We start from the raw sequence: 16,229 nt of genomic DNA, 5'->3' as shown, positions 1-16,229 counted from the left end.
AACAAATAATAGATTTTATAAATCCGCACCATCTCAAACTCAAACACTTGAATAGAGATGTTTTAGAGCGCAACACAGCATTATGTTATAATAATTAATTCACCTTTAGCAGAACAAGACTGGATATCATTGTCAACTAGGCCTTAGTAAGCAATTAAATTTTTACACTGAAATAGTTCTTTTTATACAGTTACGTCTAACTACATGTACATTTCGAATAATGTATAATATGTTATAATACCAGATTTTTATGTCAAAAGGCTAAACAAAGGCTAAAAGTAATGGCAGAACAATATGTGACATTTGCCAATACATTTTAGTATTATGTGTTTGTGTGGTTAAACACGTATAATCGTAACAATGTCTGTTTTCCTGATATAAACGTAATAAAAATGACTACAGATCAGATATCAAACATTGCTGCAGATATAAAGTTATGTAAAATCATGTCTGTTCTATAAAGACAGCTATTTGTGGGAATATTAAGAAATATCAGACCGTTTATTCAGTTAAAGATGTCTTTCCTTTGCGCTGAATACTCTTAATTTGTGATTCGGGTAGACAAATTAAATATCAGCAATTAGAGGTTATTTCTGGTCGGGAAATAAGGGTCTTAATGTGATATCATGCTCTTAATCTTAACCGATGATCAATGTCTTAAGGAACCAAAACTGTCTTTGTACACCAGAAAGTAGTTGTCATCATGCTGGTCATGTGTTGTATCCCGCGCTGAATATAAATAACACATCATTTTATTCCACAGTAAACTTTCGTTGACTCTAACTGTTTACTGATTGAATATCTATATAACTTTATACTCTTCGGTAGGCATAATGTCACCAAAACATCAACAAATAAACAAAGAAACAGCAACATCAAAAACACACTAAGAACATTTAAAGAGCCCATGTAAATATGGTATTATATAAAAGAACATGTAACAAAATGTATCTATCATCTATTTGCGATTCGGATAAGAATATCCGTAACTTGGGTATGAATATTTTGTTCGGATAATTTGCAAGCCTCCGTATCATCAAATGAATAGGTACCCTCGGGACGGATATTCCGATCTGAACTTAAACATATGACAGATATTATCATTCTATGAAATTCCAAGTTGATGTTATTTCATACTACAACGGTTTGGAACCAAAAAAAAATGAGAAGTTTACAAGAGGCAATAATTCTTTACACATATGTAAGAGATTTGTGGCTATTATAGAGTTGTTGTTTTTGTTTCCTTGGTGATATCACTCTGCCCTTTATTAAAACAAAAATGAATTGGTCTATAGTGAAAGATCTGTTCTATCATGATTATGTTGATAGTATTTAATATCAAACATTATCATAATAAATCATGACAAATTTTAATAGGTTTTGTTAGCAAGTGTACGATTCATGATCCTATAGTTTTTCAAACAATATTTTATATTTATTATGATACATATCTCTCATGAACAATGTGTTGATGGAAGACCAAATCACTTTATGTATGAAAAAATACTTAAAACCAAAATTAAGAAATGCACAATCGGAGATTTAATTTATTTGTTTATTTATGTAATCATTATAATTGAACATGTATATTTTTTTGTTGGTTTGGTGATCTTCGGCACTGCATTTAAACAGGGTCATTATAATATATCTTACTATAACGAACAAGTATAAAATGTACAAGTAGCACATACCACCTACATGTTATAAAATTCTGGTTATGAAAAAGTTTTTTTGGGAGACGATGTCCTCATTACGTAATAAACGCCGTCATCAAATCGAGGATGTGATTTATTCACAAGATTTTGAATTATGTCCCTGAGAAAAATTAAGTATGGTAAATATTAAAGAGCCATTACCCCAAATTTTGAAAATGCTTTTAATTATTCTTGAGCAGTGCATTTAGATGTAACCACACATGACGTTTAGAGTTCTAACTGAAATAGTTAAAGTTTTGTATTTCCTTTTTTGTGGCGGGTAAAAGGCAGCGTTAAAATACAATAAGGGATGCAAATTAAATAAAGTGATGTGAATGAAATAGACTCAGTTTTCCATTTTCTTAAAAAATACTTTTACACACAGTTTTGGTTTATAAAGTTACACAAAATGTTGCTTGATCGGTGTCCGTAAGAAGTTTTGCTTAGACAATGATGACAATTCTACTGCAATACAATCTTATCTGCTCAAACTTATGTTAGTTGAATGTAAATTATCTGAAACAGTTTTGTATTATCCTAGGGGACATTTTGTCATTTCCGTCCGTAAACAATCAATGTATTTCAGAAGAGGTGAACTAATAGCAGTATCTTAATAAGTGTTTTATAAATATATCTATTATTTCCACAAAATGCCGAAATTGAAAGACAAATATCATTTCATGAAACATATTAATTTTTTGGTATTGGAACAACTGCCTTCGTCTTTCATAATAAATTATTTTCATTAACTTTGACCATTTATTACAATGTATCATTACAATAACGAAACACGGCACTCATTTATCTGCAGTAACGTTTCATGAATTTCATATTGTTTTACAATGTTATCGTAAGTTTAATATTTAAATGTCTGATAATCTAAATTAGAAACATGTTTAAGAATTCTAGTTGTTGGACTTCTATTACATGAATTTAGTTTAAACAATATTTTATTTATAAACATTACATTTACATGATAATTGACAAATAATAAATATAGTACGGATTGAGTAGGAAGCTTGAAAAGCTTTTTAGAAACTCTTTCCGTACATAATTTACTTTGTAATATCAGAACAATATTTGTATAAAATATTATATTTCTTGTATCTTATATTGCATTTAGTCTTTATTAAAACTACTACTTTAAGTAAAATTTAAAAACGAAAACAGCCATGTCGATTTAGTTTGTGTTGATAGTTCCTGATTATTATTACTCTTGCTTTATTATGAATTGCAATGCAATTCCATTTGAATACTGGTGGTCTCTAATTCTACCTAACGAAACTATACAATAAGGTAACAAATGATAAACAGACGTATAGTTTATGTACTCACATGCTGCCTCCGCAAGTCGTATATTTCTATTCCCATTGTTATTTCGCCCATTAAAATAACAAGAAGTAATTCCATTGTAACTATCATCTTCATGTTTCGATCTTCGTCTTTTTTGTCTTTCCGTCTAAAGTAAGTGTTGTTCTCACACGTTTGTACACAAAGGCTAAACTTTCACTAAATATAAAATCCAGTTCTCAATGTCTATGATATACAATGAATAATAATACCGCGTCCAACTGTCTCAGACTGAGCTCTGAAATTATATCTGGATTTACTTGCACCTTAACTTCTACTATCTAGCAATTAAATCGGTAAATATGTCACATTAAAACAGTTGTAATCCTGACAAATTGCAAAAGAAAGTTTCTATAAAAGGAATACAAGCAAATTGAATATCCCCACAACAGAACACGATTCACAAGTCGTCTCGCGGCATAAGTCTATGGCGACTATCTTGCTCGTATTGATGTTAAAGTTTTCCAATGCGTCTTTCTTTTAAAAGGAATAAAGTCACCTGTATTGCACGTAAAAATGTACGTGCCGCTTCTTTTAGCAAAATTGCTGTTCCTGTTAACTACGCATTTGTAATTTTGGTCTTTATGAATGATGTTTTAAAATTCAAAATAGTGATGCAACTGACATAATATCATTCATATTGCTGACAAACGTCACGAGGGATCTTTTTGTTATTATTCAACAAACTGCATATAGTTGTTATAATAGTAAACGTCTATGTGTCGTATTCACTTGTAATGTTTTCATTCTCCTCGAGAAATCTGAAATTAAAAATATTATAGTAAGATGGAAAAGAAGCATTTTCGTGAAGATTTATTATTTGCTGATCATTTCTTGACCTCTACAATCTATATAATATATGTTTGATGCATAAATACATTTTCCATTGACTAAAAGGGAAAAGCGATGATTAATAATCTTTATCTAACATTTTATAGGGGCAAAGCACATTAATGTAATTTATTGTGTCAAATAAAAGCATATATTAAGTAGAAAAGCTTATTTCAGTGTCTCCTTATCTCAGAATAATCATTATTGGACGAGGTTAATCAAACCGAACACGGACGTGGGTTTGCAATGTGGGTACATTTTGTTCTATGCACTTCTGGTTAAAATAATGATATCCTTGTAAAGTATAAAATATGTTATATTTTTCTATAACGCCTTTTTTGCGTAATTACGCCTTTTTATTTGCGTTTTAACGCCTTTATTCGCGATTTACGCCTTTTGATTCGCGTTATTTAGAGGCTCTCAGGCCAGTATGCACATCTTTTGGCCATTATTAGCAACAATGTATTTACGTTTTTAATACCTATGCCCGAAATACGGCGTTTAGACATCGCCGCTAATCTTGGTTGTCGCCCTTTCTAAGAAACGGACAGTTGTCAATGTAAACAAATATCTGTCATACAGGTGAACATGCAAAATAAATATTTATATATTTTATTGTTGGTTTTATCGATAAATACAGAAACCTACTTTTTACATTTTTTGTGAAAATTACATTGAGATCTTTAATAATTGCGTGTTTTATGAAATTTTATGCCTTCAAGAACGGTTTCTGAGACTGTTGTCTAGGTCTAAATGTGACGATCCGACATTTTCTTACCGTCAATCTGAAATCATTTTTGGAATTTCTGAGGATCTTGAATTGTCTTGAGTTTATAAATATTCAATGTTAAGCTTTGTTGATTGTGATAAATTATGTCATTTAAACTTTACAAAAGGTGTGTGCAAGTGACTACAGTTCATTCAACGTCAACAGGCATCTTAAAAGTTGCTGCGAGTTGATGACGTCACTCTGCACGTGCGCTCATTCACTCGGCCATTATGGAAAAATAATACCGAGCAGCAAGGCGGCCAAATTGCATAATGACCTAGATCTTGCCATAATTGCCCTGAAATACCCTAGAGTGTGTTACTATATAGTAATATAGGTATTAAAACGCCTTTATTCGCGTTATTTCGCCTTTTGATTTGCGTTATAACGCTTTTATTCGCGTAACTTTGCCTGTATTCGCGTTGCTACTCCTTTATTTGTGTCCTTACGTCTTTTGTTTTGCGTAATTACGCCTTTTGATTCGCATTGTAAAGCCTTTATTCGCGCCATTGCATTTTGGTTTTTATTTTTTTATACTATTAGGCTTACGTAAATTATGCTTTTTTTCTCTTTTATAAACATTTCATTATTTTTTTCATTTTTTTGTTGAGATTGAACGATACGACAATACGTCTGTATTTCACTGAGTTTTTTCATGTGTCCAATAAGAGCATAAGATTGCAAATAATGGCCAAATGTCGTGATGAAACGTAGCATATTACCGGACAGATCAGATAAAATGTTTAGGATGACTGGTAATTATCTTCATCATGTGAATTAATACCATGAATTAAATAGACATTTAACTCTCATTACTAGCTTAAACTCCATCCATTTTAAAAAGGGATTATCCACAGATTCCCAATTAAAAATGCCATTTTCAGCTATTTTAGTGGATATTTTAAGATGTATTTTAAGGGAAAAACAACAAAAAGTACAACTGAAAATATATTTAACACAAAATTTATTTCATTTTGTTATAAAAATACAGCATATTATTACAAATAAATCATGATTTGTTCCGCCAGCAGAACATTTAGCAGTTCTTTCTGCGAGATAGCAAGAATCCAAAAATGCTAAAATGTTCTGCCGGCGGAACATTAAATAAAACATATATTAAGTTATTTTACAAAATAGTTCAGTCTTAAATTGTTCCGCCAGCAGAACATAAGTATGAAAACATGTATCAAAACATACTAGGTTATAACCATAAGTGATTCTGTTCTGCCGGCGGAACATTTATTAATTACAACATATCACAATTCTGAACAACCTTTGCAAGATTTTGTAACAAATGCATTTCTTAAAGTAAAAATCAAATAAAAGAACTCATTGGAATTGTTCCGCCAGCAGAACAGAAATATGGTTCCAGTTCATATGAATGCAAAAATAAGATAGAATCATAAAAATTTCTAATCAAAATATAATTCTAAAAGAAAATCATTTAACAAAATTGATTTCAAATTGTTCTGCCGGCGGAACAAAAGTATGATAACATCAATTTAAACATAGGATATAACCATAAGTGATTCTGTTCTGCCGACGGAACATTTATTTACTACAAGATACAATTTTTAACACCTTTGCAAAATTTTGTCAAAAATATATTTCTTAAAGTAAAATCAAATAATGTAACTCATTTGAAATTGTTCCGCCAGCAGAACAGAAATATGATTCACTCTAACGCAAAGAAAAAATAAATTCATAAATAATCCTGTTCCGCCGGCAGAACATTTACATATTACAAAATATCAAAAATCTTAACAACCTTTTAAGGTTTAATCAAAAATATAATTCAGAAAGAATATCATTTAATAAAAATTGATTTGAAATTGTTCTGCTGGCGGAACATAAGTTTGATAACATCAATTTAAACATAGGATATAATCATAAGTGATTCTGTTCTGCCGGCGGAACATTTATTTATTACAAGAAAAATCTTAACAACCTTTTTAGGTTTAATCAAAAATATAATTCAGAAAGAATATCATTTAATAAAATTGATTTGAAATTGTTCTGCCGGCGGAACATAAGTTTGATAACATCAATTTAAACATAGGATATAACCATAAGTGATTCTGTTCTGCCGGCGGAACATTTATTTATTACAAGAAAATTCTTAACAACCTTTATAGGTTTAATCAAAAATATAATTCAGAAAGAATATCATTTAATAAAATTGATTTGAAATTGTTCTGCCGGCGGAACATAAGTATGATAACATCAATTTAAACATAGGATATAACCATAAGTGATTCTGTTCTGCCGGCGGAACATTTATTTATTACAAGAAAAATCTTAACAACCTTTTTAGGTTTATTCAGAAAGAATATCATTTAATAAAATTGATTTGAAATTGTTCTGCCGGCGGAACATAAGTATGATAACATCAATTTAAACATAGGATATAACCATAAGTGATTCTGTTCTGCCGGCGGAACATTTATTTATTACAAGAAAAATCTTAACAACCTTTTTAGGTTTATTCAGAAAGAATATCATTTAATAAAATTGATTTGAAATTGTTCTGCCGGCGGAACATAAATATGATAACATCAATTTAAACATAGAATATAACCATAAGTGATTCTGTTCTGCTGGCGGAACATTTATTTACTACAAAAAATATTCTTAAACTTTTTTGGTTTAATCAAAAATATAATTCAGAACGAATATCATTTAATAAAAGTGATTTGAAATTGTTCTGCCGGCGGAACATAAGTATGATAACATCAATAATATTTAAACATAGGATATAACCATAAGTGATTCTGTTCTGCCGGCGGAACATTTATTTATAATTTTATTACAAGAAAAATCTTAACAACCTTTTTAGGTTTATTCAAAAATATAAATCAGAAAGAATATCATTTAATAAAATTAATTTGGAATTGTTCTGCCGGCGGAACATAAGTATGATAACATCAATTTAAACATAGGATATAACCATAAGTGATTCTGTTCTGCCGGCGGAACATTTATTTATTACAAGAAAAATCTTAACAACCTTTTTAGGTTTAATCAAAAATATAAATCAGAAAGAATATCATTTAATAAAATTAATTTGAAATTGTTCTGCCGGCGGAACATAAGTATGATAACATCAATTTAAACATAGGATATAACCATAAGTGATTCTGTTCTGCAAGAACCAGCAGCTAAAATACCATACTAAATTTTAAGATAAAATTTGTTAAAATATTACATAAAGGAAACAACTTCAGAAGGAAGTCTCAACTAACATCTATATATTTACTCACAAAAAAAAAGGAAATTTAGTTTGTAAAATTAATACAGAATCCAACTAATTTTCTCCTAAGTAACTACAATCAACTTAAAGGGACTCCACTGAGGTTTTTTGACATGATTGGACTGGAAATAATTTTTCCAGATAAATGTACCAATTGATGTAGGTTTAGACAACTAATCTTTGTGCAAAATTTCAGATCATTCGCGCACTTAGTTTTTCCAGAATAATTACAAAACAAATGTATTCAAATTGTAAAAAATGACCCAAAATGAAAAGCGTTTAAACCCTTTTCACTCAATTCGGCCTAAGGAAAGCATAATAATACGATTTTCAATTTATTTCAAAGTATATTTCTTAACTATCTTTGCATATATTTCTGTTTAAAGTGTCCTAGCTCAATTATGTAAGAAATTCAAATGTTATGTTTTTAGGCTTTTAAACCTCAGTCAGGAGTCCCTTTTTAAGACTGCGAAGCTTTAAGTTTCAACTACATTTTTGCAACACAATCATTCTAGGTGAATATGAACACTTTAACCATGCCGTAAAATTGGTCATTGATGATAGATATGATCTGTGGTTAACCAACATTTGAAACATTTTATATGGACAATAACTTGGCATTTTGCCAAGAAAACTCTTTTATATGTCTAGTTATAGTAACATATGTCACATTCTGTTTCCTCTTTTTTAGTACATCAGTATAATCATTTATTATTGAAATTAAATCCCCATGAAGGTCTTGAAAGATCGAAACTGGTAAATCCTTGAATAAAAGTACCAGTTACAAACCATCCAGTTGTTTGACATGTGTTCTCTCCTTCTCTTGATTTACTTGTTAAAATATACATGTATAATCATAAATGATTCTGTTCTGCTGGCAGAAAATTAACTTATTGCACATGAAGTATAACAAATTCTGAACAACCTTGCAAGATCTTATCAAGCAATTTTTTCTCTTTAATTAACAACATATAATTCATTTGATATTTTTTTTCTCCAAAATACCACTGCATCTTCATTTCCAGATAATAAATAACTCACTGTTTGTTTCCGTTTTTCTATTCTTGAAATATCAACAATCTAAAATCTGCCAAAAAGAGAATCCGCTTTAAATCAGGGCAGGTGTCGCTTACTTTTTCCCAAGTCTGCCTTTGTGAAAACAATATTCAAATAACTTTTTACAAATTTGTAGTGCTAAGTCAGGTTTACTTGTTGAGCTCTGTACATGTTTATAATGTATAATTTTTTGTAAAAAGCACCATTTTCTCCAGCCAATCATTTAAACACTATTTGTCTGAGTCCAGATTTGTTATTGCAATAGTTTGGTAGGTCTTTTTTACAGCAATGTAAGATTAATTTAAGCCCTAACCCAAGCAAAACACCTGGGAGATATGCATGTGGCATGTTCATTTTTTAGTCCTTCCATTAGTTCTTTCTTTGTATAAAATGTACACATTTTCTTAAAAAGAACTATTTTCTCTATTAAATAGTTTTAACAACATTTGTGTGATTCTGTTGCAGATTTGTTTTTGTATTACTATTATTTTTGTAGGTCTTCGCTACATACGCTAAATATAAGGCCCAAAGCCCTAACCCAAGCAAAATGTCCGGTAGAGAAGCCTCAAATGATAAATTTTGTTCATCCATTCTTTTTAGTTGGCCATTGCATCTATCATTTGTGCATCCTTCAATAACTTTAAGATCTGGCCTTGTCTCACAATCCGTAGAGTGAAGTTTCTTGTTTAAGGAGGTATCTTATCTTCATGCTTATGCCCGACTGGTAAAAATGATAGGTAGATCTGAAAAAAAAACACACAAATGATATGAATTAGGTTATCTATCACACTGGCCATAGCTTTCGCATAGCTGTGGGTCCATCGGACAAGGAAAAGTAACAAAGGGCAATAATTCTGTAATTAGTGAAGATGGAGTTAAGGTTCTTATGCACTACACTTCCTCTCAATGTGCTTGACAATTGTATGAAGTTATATTGAATTCCAACCATAAGTCTTCAAGTTACGGTCCGGACAAAAGAAAGCAATGGAAAAGTAACAAAGGGCAATAACTGTAATAACTTTAGGTAGAGTTATGGTTTTTGTGCACTGCACTTCCCCTTATTGTGCTTGACCATTGTATGAAGTTGTTTTGAATTCCAGCTTGTAGTTTTCAAGTTATGCCCCGGACAAGGAAAAGTAACAAAGGGCAATAACTCTGTTATTAGTGAAGATGGAGTTATGGTTTTTGTGCACTGCACTTCCCCTTATTGTGCTTGACCATTGTATGAAGTTGTTTTGAATTCCAACCAGTAGTTTTCAAGTTATACTCCGGACAAGAAAAAGTAACAAAGGGCAATAACTCTGAAATTAGTAAAGATGAAGTTATGGTTTTGTGCACTGCACTTCCCCTTATTGTGCTTGACCATTGTATGAAGTTGTTTTGAATTCCAACCAATAGTTTTCAAGTTATGCTCTCGACAAGGAAAAGTAACAAAGGGCAATAACTCTGTAAATAGTGAAGATGGAGTTATGATTCTTGTGCACTGCACTTCCTCTGAATGTTCTTGACCATTGTATGAAGTTGTATTGAATTCCAACCATTAGTCTTCAAGTTATGCTCTGGACAAGGAAAGTGCAATAATTCCAAAATTAGGCATAACAGAGTTACTGTTCTATGCACTGCACTTCTAATCAATGTGATCTATCAACCTACAAAGTTTCTTGATGATATCTCATATGATTTCCAAGTTATGTCCCGGACAACTTCAAAAAGTGAAAATAAACAAAGGGCAATAATTCTAGAATTAGACAAGGCAGAGTTATAATTCTTGTGCACTGCACATCTACCCATTGAGATATATCTACCTACAAAGTTTCATGTTGATATCTCTTATAGTTTTACAGCTATGTCCTGGACAAGATTTTTCTAAAAGGGGAGATAATTCAAAAATGAGGCTTATCAGAGTTATGGTTCTTTTGCACTGCACCTCTACTCAATAAGATCTATCTACCTACAATGTTTCATCTTGATATCTCTTATAGTTTTAGAGTTATGTTCCGGACAAAGTTCAAAGAGTTAAAATTAACAAAGGGCAATAACTCCAAAATTAGGACAAAAAGAGTTATTGTTCTTATGCTATGCACATCTACCCATTGAGATCTATTCACCTACAAAGTTTCATGTTGATATCTCTTGTAGTTTTAGAGTTATGCCCCGGACAAGATTTTTCTATAAGGGGAGATAATTCAAAAACCGGACAATATAGAGTTATGATTCTTTGACACTGCACTCCCCCTCAATGCCCTCTACCACTGTATGAAGTTTCAACAAATTATCTCCAAAGGTTTTCAAGTTATGCTCCGGACAAGACAATGGACGGACAGACGAACGGATGTCCATTCTAACAGGAGAGTAATAATGTGGCTACTCTATTGTTCTCTCTATTGTTCTTTTTAGCCACACAAAAGAAAATAGCCACATAAAAGCATTACGGAATGAATGACATCAAAGAGAAAGAACCTATTGTCTCTCTAGCCACATAATTACTCTCCTGTGAGTGCGGACGGACAGACGGACAGGGCGCCGACTATATGCTCCCCCGAAATTTTTCGGGGAGCATAATAATTGATATTGTTTATAACATCAAATAAACATGTTTCTCAGATGTCAAAGTAAGAAAAGGGTTGTACTCAATTGAAAAGTGCGATACGTCAAGTTAAACCCTCAAAATATAAATAAATGGTATCGGGCCCACCACACTGCGTTTTATTCGAATCCACCGCCATCTGCGTTGAGATCATTTTTGCCATTTCTTTTATAAACAGGCAAAAATAGTTTCCGTAAATTTCCAAAATATATGGTTATTTTGTGAAAGTATCATTCATACGATGTGATGCCGTTGTATTATGGGGTCGTTTTGCACACATTAAATTTTGACATGTTATAACCAAAATTAGGCAAAAGTGGCGTCCCCACATCAAACTGTACAGAAGTGTTTGCATAAACGGCAATGTATTGCACCGTGTGTGTGTTATAAGTTGAAAGAGTACACATGTGGGCTCCAGTCGCACTAAGTGTTTCCAGTAGAACACTAAAACATAGAACAAAATTCAGTCCTATACTTACTGACAACAGCAAACGGCCATATTTTATCCACAGCTTCTGCGACGAATACTCCACCACGGCTGAGATGGACCAACCGCTTCTGCAAACACTATGGTCAGTGTGTCTATCATCTCTTCTTATATTTAATTTTGCAGCATTATAAACACGCTGGAAAAAAAAATTTAGTACATACATAATACTCCTAGAAAACGTAACTGTGTTAAACAAAATATAATTCTGACAAATATCATATTTAACATGAGATTCATCGAGAGTTATTACAATTAAGGCAAATTTCAAAGGACTAGGTCATTTTTAAATAATTCAAAATGCTCGTTTTGTCCAAGTACATGTATGAACAAAATCTGTACAAAAAAAAATATGAAAATTAAAGCAAATTTCAATAACTTAACCTTGACAGTCAAGGACAAATTATGATGGTCAAGGTCAAATAAAAATCATGGAAAATATGTGTTTTGTCATAAGATTTTTTTTCCCGGTATAAATCAAATCCTTGAATAAATAAGAGTGATGACAATCTAAGATAAGGTCAATATTTTAACCTTGACATTTATGGTCATATAAAGATCAAGGTTAAATCTTAAATAGTCAACATGTCGGTTTTGTTATGAGAGTTCTTTTGCCCGAGTATAAATCAAATCCATGAATTAATAAAAAAGTTATGTGCCTGCTGCACAGTACTTTCTTATTTTTCAAAAGTACATGTAATGCAGGCTTTTTTCTTTTCAAAAAATATATTGAATTTGCAATTACATTTTTGTGTATTTACAAGAACTTAAAATAAAGCAAATTTGCCCAAAAGTTTTTTTATGATAGCATTACCCAAAATATAATGTTTCTGGTGCTTGTTGATAGTCTTACTATGAAAATGTTACAATAATTGCTATTAAAAATTAATATGTTTATGAGGAAAAAATACAATAATGTAAAAGTTGTAGGAAACACAAGTCCCTGTAACAATTATTCCATCAAACTATTTAAGATGCTCACTAAATCTCACATAAACTGTAACTGGAAAGAGAATTTAAAGCTAAGACCAGAGCATTTTTTGTCAAAATTGTGGAGGGGCCTGGGCCTGTTCATTTTGTGAAAAAAAGCGAGATATGTCATTAAATTGTGAAAAAAAATGACATATTTCCTGGCATTTGGCAACATTTTGAAACTGGAAACAGTTGATTATAATTTCTGACCTGTGTAAAATCTGCTTCAAGTCGGTACCCGGTGAACATGCGCAAAAATCATTAAACTTGATTAAAACTATTTCTGTGTTATTGCAATTGGCATAAATCAATTTAATTTTACCGGAAGGTGCAATTTTGAATTGTGAAGGGGCCTTTAATTATAATAGCCCCTGTTATAGAAGGAAACTAGAAATGTGTCATCATGCCACGGATGCCCCCGCATGCAGCCAAAATTTCAGATGTTATTATATTTAGTTCCAAATTTGTTTGCACAAATTATTGTTTTCATTTTAAGTTCAAAGCCCTTAAAACTTTTCAATGTTAACACAAACCATTTTCATACAATGTTCAAAGCACTGAAATTATTCAGTCTTAACCTTTTGAAAATAGCATATTTCATATTTGTAGCCAAAATAATGGCTACATACATTTCCACAAAAGTATGAGTGCTGAATCTGAATGTTCAAAATTTTTTCCAATATTCAAGAAAGATAAGTTTATCCAAAGTCATTGAACCACGACCAAATTCAAACTTAAACTGCCTATTCCTAAGATGTATCTATATTATTTTCAAAGTGAAAGGGACATAACTCTGCCAAAAAATCATCGAACCATGACCAAATTCCAACTTGACCTGCCCATTCATTTGACATATCCATATTTCAAATTTGAGTTGAATATGTAACACTGTTGGGTAGATAATGAACAGAAACTGTAAATTTCATATTTTTTTCAAAGTGAAAAGGGCATTACCTGTACGAAAATTCTGAGCCAATTCTGTACAGACTCTGTACCAACTCTGGTTGTTATAGAGGCAGATTTTCATTTTTCTGTACAGAGTTGACACCGACACAGAATTGGACACAGAATCTGCCTAAGAAATAGGTGATTTTCTGTGCAGAATAAAACAGAATCAAAAATTTTTCTGTACAGAAAAATTTTCACACAGATATTTTGCTCTTAGTTATTTTTACAAGACAGAATTTCAATACTTAGAAAAAAAATTGAGGCAGAATTTACATAGACACACAGAATTTTAACACTTAGATAAATCTTGAGACAGAATTTCTAGCCAGAATTTCACTCTGAGTTAATCTCAGAGTAGTAGATAGATATTCTGTAATATCAGGTGTAACCCCCATGTAACCCCTGTTGGTCAATTCAAATCTCTCAGACTGCCACACGAGGTTTTATTACACAAAGTGTCTTCACATTGGCAAAGATTAAAACATTAGCAAAGATGAATATGTTTTGTTTAGTTTATTTTTCTAATGATAAGTAAACAAGTTAGTTGTTGTGAAGAGCAATCATGTAGAGACTTGAAATTCTCAGATTTAGGGGCCAAAGAGGAATTATGATGGAATTATAATCAAAACCAGAGGTAAGATTTTGCAATGTTTTCTTTGAATTTTTCTTTGAATTATTTGATTATACCTTCCACTATAGATAAAAGAAATTATTTATAATCTTTTAATAGAGTCTATGAATTATCTATATTAGTTAAATTTACTCTTATTTGAGACAGACCACTATGGTCTAATGAGTATAAAATTAATGCACTGAGGTCAAAGCTGGGCCAGTGAAATTATTAGTTCATAAATTGCTTTTTGATCAGTTGATAGCTCAAGATCTTTTTTTTTTAATTTCTTGCTCTATTATGCAATAACTAGTTTAGCTTTTGGTTTTGCTATTCTATAATTCAATTCATTTAGTTTAAATTAATCAATTCAAAACTCCCGGAAATTGTGTAGAATGTATGACCAGCAACTGTTGCTATGGTCAGTGCTTATCAGCAATTCTATTTTTAGAATATTGGCCACTTGTAAATCTCTCCTATTTTAAGTTATGTTACAATTTACATAACTGTGTAGATTTGTAACACAAGCTTTGGTCAGGGATGATATATGTAAACAGTTTTATTAGTCAGTGGCTTTGATGTTACTTGGTGCAAAAAAACTTAAGGTATATAGGTATACAATTTTAACTGTTTTATATACACATTGAAATATTTTACAAATTTTGCATATCATTTAATAATAGAATGAACATAATTCAAATTCCTTTTTTTTTTACTCTAGATTATGTCAGGATGTGTGTGTGGTGCAAAGACAGAGACATGCCAATTCCTGATGACAGCGCCCTCAACAAGGCTATTACTCATTGGAGAGACTACTCCAGGAAAGAAATGAATAAAAATTGTTAATTGAAATTAATAAATAAGAAATGTTCAAAAGGAAAATAGATTTTGTTTTTAGCCAAAAAAAAAAAACGAAAATCTGTACAGAATATTTTCTGTACAGAATTTTTTCTGTGCAGAATTCCCTTTCAGATATTTCCTATGGACAGGGTTAATTCTGTACAGAATATGAAGAAGCCCAGATTTTTTTCTGCCCAGATTTTTTTTCTGCCCAGATTTTTTTTTTCTGCCCAGATTTTTTTCTGCCAAGAAAATAATCGGCTTAATTTAAATATTTCAGAAAAAATCTGTACAGATTTTGTTCTTTATCCTTATTGCTAAAATCTATTAATAGAATTCTGGTTCAACTTTGTTTCATTTGACCAGATTTTTTTCTGTACAGACTCTGTACAGAGTTTTCTAAATAAAGTCTGTACAGATTCTGTCTGCATTCTGCCCAGACTTTTTCGTACAGGTACTCTGCCAAAAATTATTGAACCATCACCAAATTCGAACTTGACCTTGGCATTCCAAAAAAATATCCATATGTCAAATTTGAGTTGAATGTGTTGTACTGTTTGGGAGATAATAAACAGAAACTGAAAATTTCATATTATTTTCAAAGTAAAAGGAGCATAACTCTGCCAAAATCATCGAACCATGACCAAATTCAAACTTGACCTGTATTTTCTCATGACATATCCATATGTCAAATTTGAGTTGAATGTGTTGTACCGTTGGGGAGATAATGAACAGAAACTGAAAATTTCATATTATTTTCAAAGTAAAAAGAGCATAACTCTGCCAAAATCGTTGAACCATGACCAAATTCAAACTTGACCTGTATTTTCCATAA

The 16,229-nt window shown here is 31.3% G+C and overlaps 1 long non-coding RNA gene across 1 annotated transcript; it reads right to left on the bottom strand.

Annotated features, from left to right (window-relative positions):
• Positions 1 to 5,591: 5,591 nt before the first annotated feature.
• On the bottom strand, positions 5,592 to 13,944 carry LOC132735765 (uncharacterized). The gene is made up of 2 exons (XR_009626495.1): positions 12,017 to 13,944; positions 5,592 to 9,693 (listed from the first exon to the last, which is right to left on the bottom strand). It is a non-coding gene; the product is annotated as an uncharacterized LOC132735765 (long non-coding RNA).
• Positions 13,945 to 16,229: the final 2,285 nt, after the last annotated feature.

Source organism: Ruditapes philippinarum, unplaced genomic scaffold, assembly GCF_026571515.1.
Source record: "Ruditapes philippinarum isolate M1 unplaced genomic scaffold, ASM2657151v2 ctg9339_1_1_1_1, whole genome shotgun sequence".
Classification (NCBI taxonomy): domain Eukaryota; kingdom Metazoa; phylum Mollusca; class Bivalvia; order Venerida; family Veneridae; genus Ruditapes; species Ruditapes philippinarum.
The sequence above is the reverse complement of the archived record's forward strand: the minus strand, read 5'-3'. Positions and strand labels throughout refer to the sequence as shown.